General features: G+C 39.7%; 1 protein-coding gene across 8 annotated transcripts in view; it reads right to left on the bottom strand.

Annotated features, from left to right (window-relative positions):
• C7H10orf90 (chromosome 7 C10orf90 homolog) overlaps window positions 1-13132 on the bottom strand; it is a 182007-nt gene extending 168875 nt beyond the window's left edge. For 4 of the 8 annotated variants that reach the window (XM_065552242.1, XM_065552243.1, XM_065552245.1 and 1 more), the window contains exon 1: window positions 12993-13132. The gene's annotated coding sequence lies outside the window, so the exon portion shown is untranslated. The remainder of the gene's footprint in view (window positions 1-12992) is intronic. The other 4 variants (XM_065552244.1, XM_065552246.1, XM_065552241.1 and 1 more) reach the window with 2 other exon arrangements.
• Window positions 13133-13621: the final 489 nt, after the last annotated feature.

The raw sequence follows: 13621 nt of genomic DNA, 5'->3' as shown, positions 1-13621 counted from the left end.
ACATGACAAAATTCTTCCTTACTTGATGAGACTTATGCATGAATGAAATCCCCATGCAGCATGTAAATAATGGGTCCTTGTCAGATAGCAGAAGTATGAACATCATAGTGTATGATGACTGTAAAATGAGAACCAGTTCCATGTTTACTAGTGTGCACTTTCCTCTTAAGGAAACAAATCTTTCTATACCTTTGATGCCCTTGGCATTTTGAATAAAACATGTGGGGATTTTATTCTCCAGAGAAGATCAGTTGTAAACATTCAAGCTACTTATCAATTTTTTTTTATAAAAGGAACATCACTCTTTCTTATCTATCACTAACTTTTAAGTGAATTCAGTGAAAATAATTATTATATTAACAGCTTTTTTGTCTTCTTGTAATTGAAAACTTTTTTTGTAATCCTGATAGGTGTTTTGTCTGAAAAGCTTTGTAAAACTATTTTCCTGATTTAGATCCCATCACAATGTTTACCCTTTTCTAAAAGAATTTACAGTAGATTATTAAGCCTAATATGAACAGTGACTGTGTTCTGCCTTCAGTGAACAAAGGACAGCTCTGTTGCAGTGTGAGAGAGAGCTGCACAGATGGAATTAGCAGAGGACTATTGTTTCTTTGCCCCCCGCCCTCCCCCCAAAAAGCGCCAATATCATTAATATTTTGTTCTATTTTTGATCCTTGGGGAAAACACTGGATACAGACATTCAAATACAACTTCTCCCACTTACATTAGCTTGCTCTGAATTAATGTGATTTCTTCTTGATTTTAAAATTGAATTTAGTGCTCGTGAAATGTACCAAATTGCGCAGCCTTAGAGATTAAAGTCATGTCAATTCACAGAACAAGTAACAATTGGATTTAATGATGCAAATTGCCCTGCCAAAATGTTTTAACCTAATTCACTTAACTTTATGAAGGATGTCAGAGTTCAGCTGTCATCACCCCATTCAGTCTTTAGCCTTTTTGCTAATAAGGGTGCAAATTACTCTGATAATTTTAGTGGTGTGGACACCTACCCAGTAGAAACTGTATTGGTTGTGCATAAATCAAGTAATTATCAAAGGATAATAAGTGGTGGTGTATAGAAACAGATAAACCTCTGACCTGTAGAGGTGAAAGTCTCCAAATCTCATAATTTGTGATACCAGCTCACTGAGTCACATCACGTTAAATACAGATCATGAAAAGAGCACTGTTCAAATAATTACACCCCCAAATTTAATCATTAAAGTTATGTAGCGTATTGTACAGTAACTGAAAGTGTGCATCTCAATTAAAAAATCCAACATCTAAACCAAGAAGTTATAACATAAGAATATGCATGTTTTCAACAGATGGAATGAAATTCACCCCTATGCAGTAGGCCAGTACATGTCCTAGACTCCATTTTAGTCTTACATAAACCCTCAAAACGGCACTTAAGTGGTGCCTATGACTTCTGCTAGCCCCTGTATATGACAGACTGCACCTACGCAAATTTCTTACGTGTAAGAGGATTTATTTCAAATTCCATGTTTAAAAAAGTCAAACCTGCAACAATTTGTTTAATAAAACACTAGTATAGAATAAATACCACATTTTTATACTAAACTAATAATTTTAAATGTGGGGTAAGTGGTTTATTCTGTTGTAAATATACACTCATGACACCATATTTTGACTTAAACTAGAGCCCTGCGTGACACCATCTTTTTAATCCTGCTCCCATCCTGTCCCCCAATACTCACTCCCTCATTGTTATCCCACACCCACCTGCAAAAACCTTAGATCCCACAAATCCTGCAAGAGAGACAAATTCCCCCAGATTACTAAAAAAAAAAAGGCTGTTATAGATAAAATGTTATATATACAAAATATAATAAATATTTATATACAGTAACTCCCCACTCCTCTCACTTAACATTGTTTCGATCTTACGTCCCAGCTCAATTACAGAACATGCTCCATTTAAAGTTGTGCAATGCTTCACTATAATGTCGTTTGGCTGTCTGCTTTGTCCACAACTGGCAGCCCCCCTATCATCTCCCCTACGCCCCCCCCCCCACAGCACGTCCCACCCACCGGCAGACCCCACGGATCAGCGCCTTCTCCCTCCTCCCCCCGCCTCTTGCCCGTGGCAATCAGCTGGCTTGTGGCGTTCAGGAGGAAGGAGCGAGGTCTCGGTGCGCAGGCTCCCTCTCCCTCCCCTGCCTCCCGAACGCTGCAAACGAGCCGACTACCACGGGCAGGAAGCAGGGGAGGGAGGGGGAGCCTGTGCGCCGAGTCCTCACTCCTCCTCCCTACCCCCTGAACGCCACAAGCCAGCTGATTGCCGCGGGCAAGAGGGGGGGGGGGAGGAGCGAGGATGCAGCGTGTGGAGTAAAGGGGGGGGGAAGAAGACGTGGGTTAAGGGTGGAGGCTTGGGTGAAGGGGTGGCGTGGGCAGGCCGAGAGTCGAGCCTCCCACCCCTGGTGATTGCAGAGTAGGGGAAGCTGTCGCTGCTGTTGCGCAACGTGCTTCTCCTAGCCTACAGCACCTTCAGCCTCCTTGCCTGCCTCATTGTCTCCGGTGCCAGTGGGCTGTGCCTGTGTGGAGTAAGGCAGGGGCACCTCCCAACTATAGTACTGTACCATACTGCATGGCAAAAAAAAATTTCCCTGGAACCTAACCCACCCATTTACATTCATTCTTATGGGGAAATTGGATTCGTTTAACATCATTTCACTTAAAGTCATTTTTCTGGAACATAACTACGTTAAGTGAGGAGTTACTGTATATACACACATAAAAACTGGAATTCAGACACAATTTTTACTACTAAAAGAATAAAACAAATCTTGCTTAAATCATGTAAAAAATACTTTAACTCCTGTTATAATAGACACCAGATCTTTTTCTGTCCTCGCTTAAATTTAAATATTAAAACCTTTATTTAAAAAAAAAATTAGTGTTTTCCTGCAAATTACCACAGTCTGTTAGGGGTTTTTTTGCCCATCCAATCCCACCTGCAACAAAGTATATTTTATCCACTCCCGCTATTATGGCAGCAGGTCCTGCAGGACCTGTGGGATCCCAGTCCCGCTGCAGGTCATTAACTTAGACGACATGTCTGTGTAGAGGAATAAGGAGGAGTAAGCATCTTATATCAGGTGCACTGGTCATATGTATTTTAAGACTGGATGAGGAGGGTGTGGATTGGGAGGAGTCTTGGCTCCAGGTATCAGTGCACTAGACCATGCATACCCACCATCACGGGGTGGGTTGTAATTTGCTGCTTGTGTGGGCTAGCCACCCCCAAAGCAAAGGGGAAGAAGGGTGGGAATGATGCCTCAGCCCCTTCTGGGGCTACTCTAGGGATGGCCCAGTTTCCGCTTCATCTCTATGTATGGACTGTGCATAATGGTATAAATTAGCCCTTAGCATGTTGAAAGTAACGGCGATTCTATCAGCAGCAAACCAGATCCCAAGTTTTTCATTACTCATTAATTTTATTTTGTAAATTGCTTTAAATGTTGTTGGATTTCTGACTTTATTATGAAATAGAAACAGTCACTGAGTCAAAGACTTGCTGCAGTGAACTGCAACATATATTATTGTAGATGAAAAGTAAGTAATATAGGCCTTGCTGGAGGCCTAGGCTTAACTAGCAGTGTGAACCAACGGCTGTGAACCAGAGTAGGCCTGGCCTTGGCAGAACAGTAACACACTGGGTGTCAGCTAACCAGGTAAGCACATTCCTGACCAGAGAGGATGGTGCAAAAACACACAGCTCTCTCAAGTAACTACATAAATGCATTCCTAAGAGATGGTACAAGAACACACCAACCCCTCACAAAGATAAGGGGGCATGACAGGATAATGGATAAGGATGTTTTGTTTGAACTAGCAGGTATGAGGATTAGGGTGGTAACTAACAACATCTGGAGCAAAATACCTAACTTGTTGGTAACAATGTCCTAAAATACAAAGGAGAAGTCATAGGAGGGGCATCTTTGTCTTGGTCTAGGGCAGTGGTTCTCAACCAGGAGTCCGGGGCCCCCTGGCAGGCCACGAGCAGATTTCAAGGGGACCATGAAGCTGGGCCAGTGTTGGACTTGCTGTGGCCCAGGGCCAAAGGCCCATCACATGGGACTGAAGCCTGGGGCTCTGAGTCCCACCACCCGGGGCTGAAGCCGAAGCCTGAGCATTGTAGCTTCCCTGGGACCCCTATGGCGTGGGCCCCAGGCAATTGCCCTGCTTCCTACCCCCTAACACTGACCCTGGCTTTTATAAGCAGAAAACCAGTTATTGTGGCACATGTGGGCTGTGGAATTTTTATAGTATGTTGGTGGGGGCCTCAGAAAGAAAAAGGTTGAGAACCCCTGCTATAAGGCACAAGTACCATGCTTTGTCAACAATAAACCTGGACAAACACCTTTACCGCCAAACCAAGCCTGTGGTCTGTCTTTAAAAATAATATTGAGGTCTGTCGAATCAGCATGCGGAGCTCTCTGCTCACGCAGCTAACACCAGAGATCCAAGAAAAGCAGCTCTAGCAGCCTTAACAACACTCCTCAGCACTAAGAAATTCCAGCAAGCAAGGGTCAAAAAAGCTGGATTCCCCTTCCCCTCCACTTTATATATGTTGTTCAGTCTTTGCAATAAATGTGCACTGCCTTCTCCAGTCAGTCTGAGTGGGGGAAGAGGGTCATGTATTTTGCCTACCTCAAAAGAGCAAGGAATAGTTATTAAAGTTAACAACTGGTGATAGTTCTATAATTAAAACGTAGAAAATTAATAGCTCTCACGACAGAAGAGGAACGCAGAACAAAATCAGAGATGTAAAGACAGAGTTGCCATTGTGGGGCAGGTGCATAGGGCATACGTCTGCATACTTAGCTGCCACTTTCAGAATGGTTTGAGCATGTTAATCTGAGGGCCAGTGAACAAGTGCATGATAAAACAGGATAGGAAGTAATCAGCAATATTGTGGAGGAGGATGAGGGACTGTACATTAATCCTAATCTATATTTGGTGTAAATCAGGACCTGCGTAAAGACTGCACTTTTCTCCTTTTAGAAATATTTTTAGTAGGTTCATGTGTGGGATCACTTGACTTTTGGTGGTGAAAAAAGATTCCTTAAATGATAAACAAATGCCTCAGAATATTCTGTGGTAATAAAATAGGACATTGCAAACTGAGCTGAGTTTCAGGTTCATAAACAAAAAAAAACAGCTCATGACGGTTTTGTCTGATTTCAAGTTCTGTTACAAATGCTATGCACAGCTATAGTATTAGGGTGACCAGATGTCCCGATTTTATAGGGACAGTCCTGATTTTTGGAGCTTTTTCTTACATAGGCACCTATTACCCCCCACCCCCGTCCCGATTTTTCACACTTGCTGTCTGGTCACCCTATATAGTATAGATCTGCATTTAGCTTGTACCCTATGTGATTTGTAGTCTCATGTGTCTCTAACATTGCAACACAAAGATGTTTTGGCTCAGAAAGAATCTTTATAAGATGAAGTTATCACTGAACAAAGTAAGCCCTATCATGTTCAGCTCCATTCAGAACAGGCCCAGAAAAGTCAATGGGTGTCACTTTTTAAGTAAAACTCTCTATTGATCCAATGACATTCACTAAACATTAAAAGGCAAAAGTGGCCAGGAAAAAAAGTGTTCATTTTTTTAGGATCCAAAGGAAAAGTTACAACAGTTAAAAAAAAACCCAGAAAACAAATTCACTAAGCACAGGCTACACAAACATAAAAGGTGGATAATACATTATATCTTATGTAAATTATAAACACAATGTAGTAAAAACAAAAGAGATTAAATAAAAAAGAGATTACCTTAGTCTCAAGTCTGCAATGACCCCCTTGTGCCATTCTGTATGTTCCAGGGACTGTAAAGCTGGTTTAAATAGCCAAATGAGGATTGTCCTGATGTGGGGGAACCACAGGTGTCCATTGAGCCAGGTGTACTGGCTCTGTACTAACTCTACCTCCTAATCTCCAGCATATTATTGCCTTTATTATTATTTATATTGTGTTTGCCCCTAGAGGGCAGGACATCATTGTGCTAGGTGCTGTACACACATAATGAAAAGATGGTCCCTGTCTCAAAGAAGTTACAGTTTATGGCTGGAATGCAGCTACAATCCAACTATCCCCCAGCTGCCAGAATGACCTGTTAGGGTTGTTGCCAGGCAGATGCAATTTAGAACCACTGTAAACTGCTTTAAAATGTGGAGGGAGCCCAGCTGGTCCCCAGCCAATCCCAGAATTGAGTGAATGGAAAGGTAAGAGGACATAAAACTACCTTTACTCCTCCTCTTCCTCGGGTCCTGCACCAAGCACAGATGGATGGAATCTAAGAATTGGTCCCAGAGTGTTGTAAGTGGTGATGAAGAAAAGGGGATGCGATACCAAGAAGGGCTTAAAAAAAAAATCTACCCCTGCATCTGAACAGGGAGAATGCTCTGTTCTGTATTACTGAAAAATGAATGGCTGGTGTAATCTACATTAAATATAAAGGAGCCGTTTGACTATAAATCAGGTGAACTTTTAGTTGGCATATTGAACTAGAAAGGGCTGCCAGGTCTGGTTAGACACATTTAGCTTACTAGATCTTGCAAGAGCAATTTTATTAAAAATTAATTTTGTATTTCTTGTAGTAACATTAATCATGACAACTTTATTTAGTATAAAGCTGGACGTGAATATTAAATCCATTTTAGTTTCATTGTAATTTAACAATGAAATAAAGCACCAACATTTAAAACTTTTTTGTGTTTATGATTGTGCATTAATATAAAATTATACATGGCATATTTAAATAAAGAGAAAATGAAACATACAGCCATTACAGCATGCACCCTGATTTGACATCTCCAATATATATTTTACCATCATAAGACACCACTTAAAGTTATGATTTAACCATTGTCATCCAAGACCCAGTTTATGCTTTTTTTGTGTCCAGTTTACACTAAGAAGGTTTGATACAAATGCTTCTACAAAAAGCTTTTATACTCTTCATTGACAAGACTCAAATTCTCTGTCATGTTTACTATAAGACACATAGTTGGCCTGCATTTGTACACATGGGATTACTCCGACACAAATAAAGGGAGAATTGGTTCACTGCTATTAGGAATGTATATATGAAATATGCTGCTGACATCTTGTTTAAATAGTTTTTAAAACATTTGGATATCCACTTAATCCTTAAAAGAAAATAAGATGCAAAGAGGAGCAAGAATAACAAATGACAGAAGGAAATAATGTGGAGAGGGATAAGTTATTGTATTTTAGGCTACCTTACTTTAAGTTACTCAATTGATAGAAGAAAAGCAGGAGTTAGACAAGATAATATAAATGTGATGCTTGAACCCATTAATCAGATTAAATAACATGAGGAGCACCAAAGACCCTGTAGGCTGAAAGAATAAAACATCACAAATGTAGCTGGAAATTGGACTACAACAGTGGGTAGTTATGGGGGGGGGAAATCAATGATTAAAGAACATATTGTAGAAATCAATGCTGATTACATAAGGCACTGGCAGTGGTAGCTTTAGAGATACAAGAGAGCAATGACCCTAGGGGTAAACATGCATCACCCCTTCAGGACATATGGTACTTGTTCAAAATTCAAGGCACATTTCCCAATTGATAGGCAGAGAATAATCCCACTTTCTGTTCAGGTTTATGATGCCATGAGCATCACACCCCACTTTGGAGACACGCAGATTCAAAGTGTGCTATCCATGCTTACATTACTATTTTGTGTGATGCAACAGGTTAGATCTCAACCCTTTAGTGATTGATGATGAGATTACTGCTGAGCGTGCACAGGAGCCCACTGAGTTCAGGGCGGCTCCCCGCAGGACCTGCAGTCTGCTCAGTTACAGGATTGGGACGTTAGTATGCCATACTCTAGGAAACACATTTAGCAGCTGGGCTAAGTCCTGCACCATGACTAACCATAACAAGGATCAGAAAAGGATTTTTCTCTTTGAACACAGTAATAAAAGTAGCCTCTGTAGAGATGGATCCAAGTCACACATTTGGCTTCTAGATCCCAAATGCCCAAAATTTGGGGGGCATTTGGAACCATTATTGTAGTTCAGGCCCATCTCCAATTGTCTGTGGAGTCGCAGTCTTGCAAACAACCTCTTTTTAAAAATTTAATTTCATTCACTGCTGGGTTGCATTATACTATTATTAGCTCACAGCCAAAGATGTGCTTATGTCATAATATATTTTACAATGTAATTCATATACTGCATGTAGGTTTTTTTAAACCTCTAAAAACGTTTGAAGTTGGATTTTGTGGGTAGATGGGTAACCGGTTGAGGAAATAACAGAGTAGACTTCACCCAACTCTTCTCTAAGACAGAACCCAATTCATATGTTTTATTAGGTTAATATTTTTGGTTTTAATGTTCAGCTCTTGCACCTGTTTCTGCTTTTTTTTTCTCCTACCTCTGAGTTAGCCAAAACTCTAAAGTGTTGGGAATCGGTTGAAATGATGATTAAGATCGAATTATAAACACATTTTTAAAAACAGTGACACTCATTGCCACAGGATATCATCTTGGAGCTAAGAGCTTTGTGGTGGTTTTTTTTTTAAATGATTAGATGTTTATAAAGATAACAAGAGCATTAGATAGGAAAAAAGATTTTAGAAAAGATATAAATCCTCAGGCCACTAAGCACTAATTGAGGGAGGAAATCAGGAAAAACTTTCCTTGTGGGCAAGATACTCCATAGTTGTGTACTCCAGGGATTCTAGTACACACACTATCAGAAAGGGTGCTGGCAAAGGTGCTCCACTGGTATGGAATGACAATTCCTATGTATCTATACTAACTGTGGAAATGTATTCCCTTGGATCACTGTATCATTTAAAGTAAATCTCACTTGAATGAGAAATAAAATAATGGAAGGAATGAATTAAAGGATATTCAAATTAATATAATTCCCTCCCTACTTACTTAGTCCTCAGTTCAGCAAGGTATTTAAGCACATGCTTAACTTTAAGCATGAGAGAAGTCCCATGTGGGGATGTATCATCCCTACACCAACCTAATGGAAAGTTCCATGAGGAGGTAAGGGTCACGATGGGACACTTGCCAGGCAACAGCCCATGGCCTTATGTAAGTGGTCTAGGGATTATATAAGATAAGGTAAACAAGGTAATAAATCATGGCCTTATGTAAGGCCCCCTGGTGGTCTAGGGATTATATAAGATGAGGTAAACAAGGTGATAAATCATGGCCTTATGTAAGGAACGGTTGAACCAATCGGTGTGGGGCTATACATGTGATAAACACATGATTCTCCTTCTTGTCCAATCCGTAGATGTGTGATTATAGCCTAATTGGGTTACGTAATGTCGAGAAAAACTATAAAAGAAAGCTTGTAATAAACAGAATTCGGATTCAGCTTGCAACCACATTGGTCGTGTGCTTTATCCGCTCCGCATGGGACCCCACAGTCCCATTGAAATCAGTTGGTATTACTTGCATGCAGGGCCAGCTCTGGGTTTTTTGCAGTCCCCTGAAAAGAGCCACCCCCAAAGGGCCAGAATGCCGCCCCTTGAGAAGTGCTGCCCCAAGCACATGCTTGGAACGCTGGTGCCTAGAGCGGCCCTGCTTGCATGCCTAAAGTTTAGCACATGCAGAAACACGTAGAGCTCTGCAAATCTGCGGATATCGGCAAATATGGAAGCAGATATCTGCAGATCGTGTTTGCGGATCATGAATCAGATGCAGATAAAAATTTTGAATCCACGCAGGGATCAAGAAAGAAGAACTAAAGCAGCAGAATACAGCATTTCAGCATCTACTTAGGAATCATAATGTCATACTCACTGTCTTCATTCTCATTCATGCACTAGGCCCCTACATGCAAAATTATAAGACTAGGGATACTGTCTGAACATCATTAAGTACTTTATAATAGCAGAGACAGATTAGGTAAAATATGTTGGGTAGCCATTTTTAGCTGTAAAGGAATAAAGAGATAGAATAAAACTATTAATCGATTAAACAGCATAAGGGCTATAAAATTCCTTTGGGATAAAAGTCAAAAATATGTAATATAGATTCACAGGAACATATACTTCACTGAAGCAGGTAGAGAGTTAGGTATTAGGATCAATGAGCAATTAAAAGGAAGAGCAGTGTTTAGAAGCATTTAAAATGACCATATCATATTATCACTAACAAGACAGAAATTTTGATAAATGGAACCACGGGAAACTGTGGGACTATGTTCTCATTAGAGAGACAAGGTGGATGAGGTAATATCTCTTACTGGACCAACTTCTGTTGGTGAGAGAGAAAGCTTGTCTCTCTCTTGTCTCTAATGTCCATAGCTACAACACCACTGCATATGTTCCCATTAGATATTCAGGTTTAACATCCTGCTTAAGGAGAATGAGGATGCCGGGAAGCCTGGATATTAAGCCATTAGTTTGGACCATTAAACTAAAGGCTCAGAAAATAGGTCTTTTTTCTCAATATAAGCAAGAGTAATAGCAAGTGTTATTTTTAAATTACAATGTACTGGCCCCGTATGCCTAATGTACTGAGTTCCAAAATGAACAGATGCTACACATAGGACCAAATCCTGCTATTGGTCAGCATCGGGCCCAAGAATGACATTTTTTCAATAGCGTTCAGTATGTACTGATAATCATCTGATATATAAGAAGATGATTAAGCAAGTTGTGATGCTACAATAGGCACAATTCTGCAGTCCTGACAGAGGTAAGACTCCCATTTTCTATAGACTCAAATTAAAACTGTCAAAACCACTAAAGTGAATTAGGCGCCGAAGTCCCATTGAATTTCATTTCAGTCCCTTAGACATTTGTATCTCCACACCCTAAATAATATCACCTGGAGTTCATTATGTGGCTTGAGATGCTCAGTATTGTAAGCCAGGCATAGATGCTGTCTAATGGCTTTGCATTTTTAATGATCTATCAGATTCTTATTTCTGAATGATGCTGTTGTACTACAAACAACTACTACTCGATATAGCACACAAAACTTACAGCTAGTGCACACCTATCAACTTAAAATCCTTCACTACAGATCCCTTTTATCATGCTAAAAGGAAAAGGTGCATCTTGAAGATAATTAGAGTTGTTAAATATTAAGTGCTGGATTGAGTGGTCAAACAGACAAAACAATAAGAACACGGCAGAGCAACATACAGAACAAGAGTTTGTAGAGGAATATTGGCAATTTGTGAAAAATTGTACATTGTTTTCTAAAATCTAGATTATAGCTGATACCTTGATTAGCTCTATATCAAATTATTAAGAATATAGGGGGATATTTTAAAAGGCACAAGGGGGAGTTAATTGCCTATTATGCCTTTTATTCTTTACACAAACGTAATATTAAGGAACCACATTGGCATGCTGGGGTTCAAATAACTATGTTGATTGAATATAAACAACACTGCTGCTCTGGTTGGATTCTAGCAGTGAGCTAAACACAGAACACAGTGAGCACAGATAGCAGACTCAACTATTTAAAGGGATACTACCCTGTTCCTATACAGTATATTCAACTCTCCCTTTAGGGTATGTCTACACTACAGCTGTCTGAGTTAGTGTGCTAAAAACAGGAGTGCTGCTGTGGTGGTATGGATAGTGGTTTGTGCTAGATGATGGAGTACAACCTTGCCTGACTGGGTACATACTTAGGTGGCTAGCCTGCGCTGCAGTGGCCACACTGCTATTTTGCTATTTTTAGTGCTCGAACTTAGTTAGCACGTGTCTGTCTACCCATGCTAGGGATCATCATCACAGCCGCAGTGTCAACATACCCTGAATTAATGTAAAGGACAAAAAAGTTACCAATGCATTACTCTCAAAATTACTATCGCTAACCATACAACATGCTACAAATTAAACCTGAGAAGTGCTTTACTACCCTATACGCTACACAACAGCACCTGACTCCCACTGGCATACAGTTAGGCACCTAACTTCCATTGACATCACTCTCCTTAGAGCCTTTGAAAATCTCCCCCATTTCAAAAATCAAATATTTGAAATACTGTACAGTAGTAAGGCTCCAGTCTTGCAACTGGATCCACACAGACAGATCTGTGCACATGCAGGGAGCCCCATTGACTTCAATGCAGGCAGAATTGGAGCTTATATTTGTACTAGGAAAAATAAAAGGGAAGGTTAAGCATGTGCTGGTCATTATCATTGGTATGTTTCAAATGCCAAACTGTTTTCTACGGTCCTGGATCCCAAGAGGCTGGTTATTATAGATATTATTGTGCACAGATTTCATTTCGATACAAAATTCATTCTTTATCTACAGCACAGCTATATGACCCCACCACCAAAATAGTGCTAGCTAATGGGAACCATCTAGCAGAGCTCATATATACGGGGCAGAAGAGAGGCCTATGATAGCAGCAGTGAGCACTTCACTCCCAGAGAAACACTGCACATGTGTAAACAGCCCTGGGAGAATAGTGTTCACAAGAAGATTTGTGATATAAATCATTTTCACTTTCGAAATGTATTTTCCATGCTCTGGAAGGAATCATAAAAGCTCATTATGAAAAATTCACACACTTAATTACATGCATTTCCAAATTAAGCTACACACTGTCAGGGAAAATATACAACACCACACATACTAACATTACAGCTTTTCAGTATTGTTGTAAAGAATCCACAATCAAAATGATCAAGCAGCAATGGCATAACTACTTGCTATCTCTTTTTAAGAAGTGAAATGCAACAAACTAAAAACAAAAAACAAAATCAAGAAGTGATCTGACTTATAAAACAGAAGCCCTTAAATACGCATGTGTTTAGTATTGATAGTTTTGTCCTATTTACTTGAAGCTGCATTAGAAAGGTGGGATGTACATATAACTGCAATCAGTATTTCTACTTAACTATAACATGCTTATGTTTTAATTGGAAAGACTATGATTATACATCTAATTTTCTTTTATAGAATGAGCAAAGTAATTACCTCTGCCTACATCACTTCCGTCATACCCTCTGAGAACGATCTCTGCATGCGACCTTCAAATGCCAAAAATGGCCTTTAGCCACAATCCACTTATTCCACTTTTCTTAAGATTTTTAGAGCAGTCTCATTTCTGCATAGTGTCTCTTAAAAGTATATCTTACAGAAAATGGACCTACTGTCTCCCTTGTCCTGGAAAAAAATGAAAGTAATTTATTTTCCTTCAGAAGAAGAGAAGCTCAGGTTATCTAAATAAACTCAAAAAAGAAATAGGGTTAATCAGATTAATGCACAAAAGCCAGTCATGCAGCCAAAATGTTCATGAGTTGTTTAATAATTAACTGGATTTTTAAAAGCTGGCTGATGTTTTTAGATCAAGAGCTTGTGCTTATTATGATGAGTACAGTTTAGTCAGTTAGTTTATTTAGAAGTGTTTTACCAGATGGAAAGCAAACTACGATACAATCTTTCACTATTTCATCTTTTTATTCTTCTCTCAAAACTAAGTATTCAAATACTTCATGGTCTATAATCCTTCACAATTAAATACAGAAATAAAGACTCTGTGCCTGATTCTCCATTGCCTGGTACTTTGTGTAGTCATTTCCACCGGGACAAAGGGAGGGTAAAAT

Source organism: Chrysemys picta, chromosome 7, assembly GCF_011386835.1.
Source record: "Chrysemys picta bellii isolate R12L10 chromosome 7, ASM1138683v2, whole genome shotgun sequence".
NCBI classification, from domain to species: Eukaryota; Metazoa; Chordata; order Testudines; family Emydidae; genus Chrysemys; species Chrysemys picta.
The sequence above is the reverse complement of the archived record's forward strand: the minus strand, read 5'-3'. Positions and strand labels throughout refer to the sequence as shown.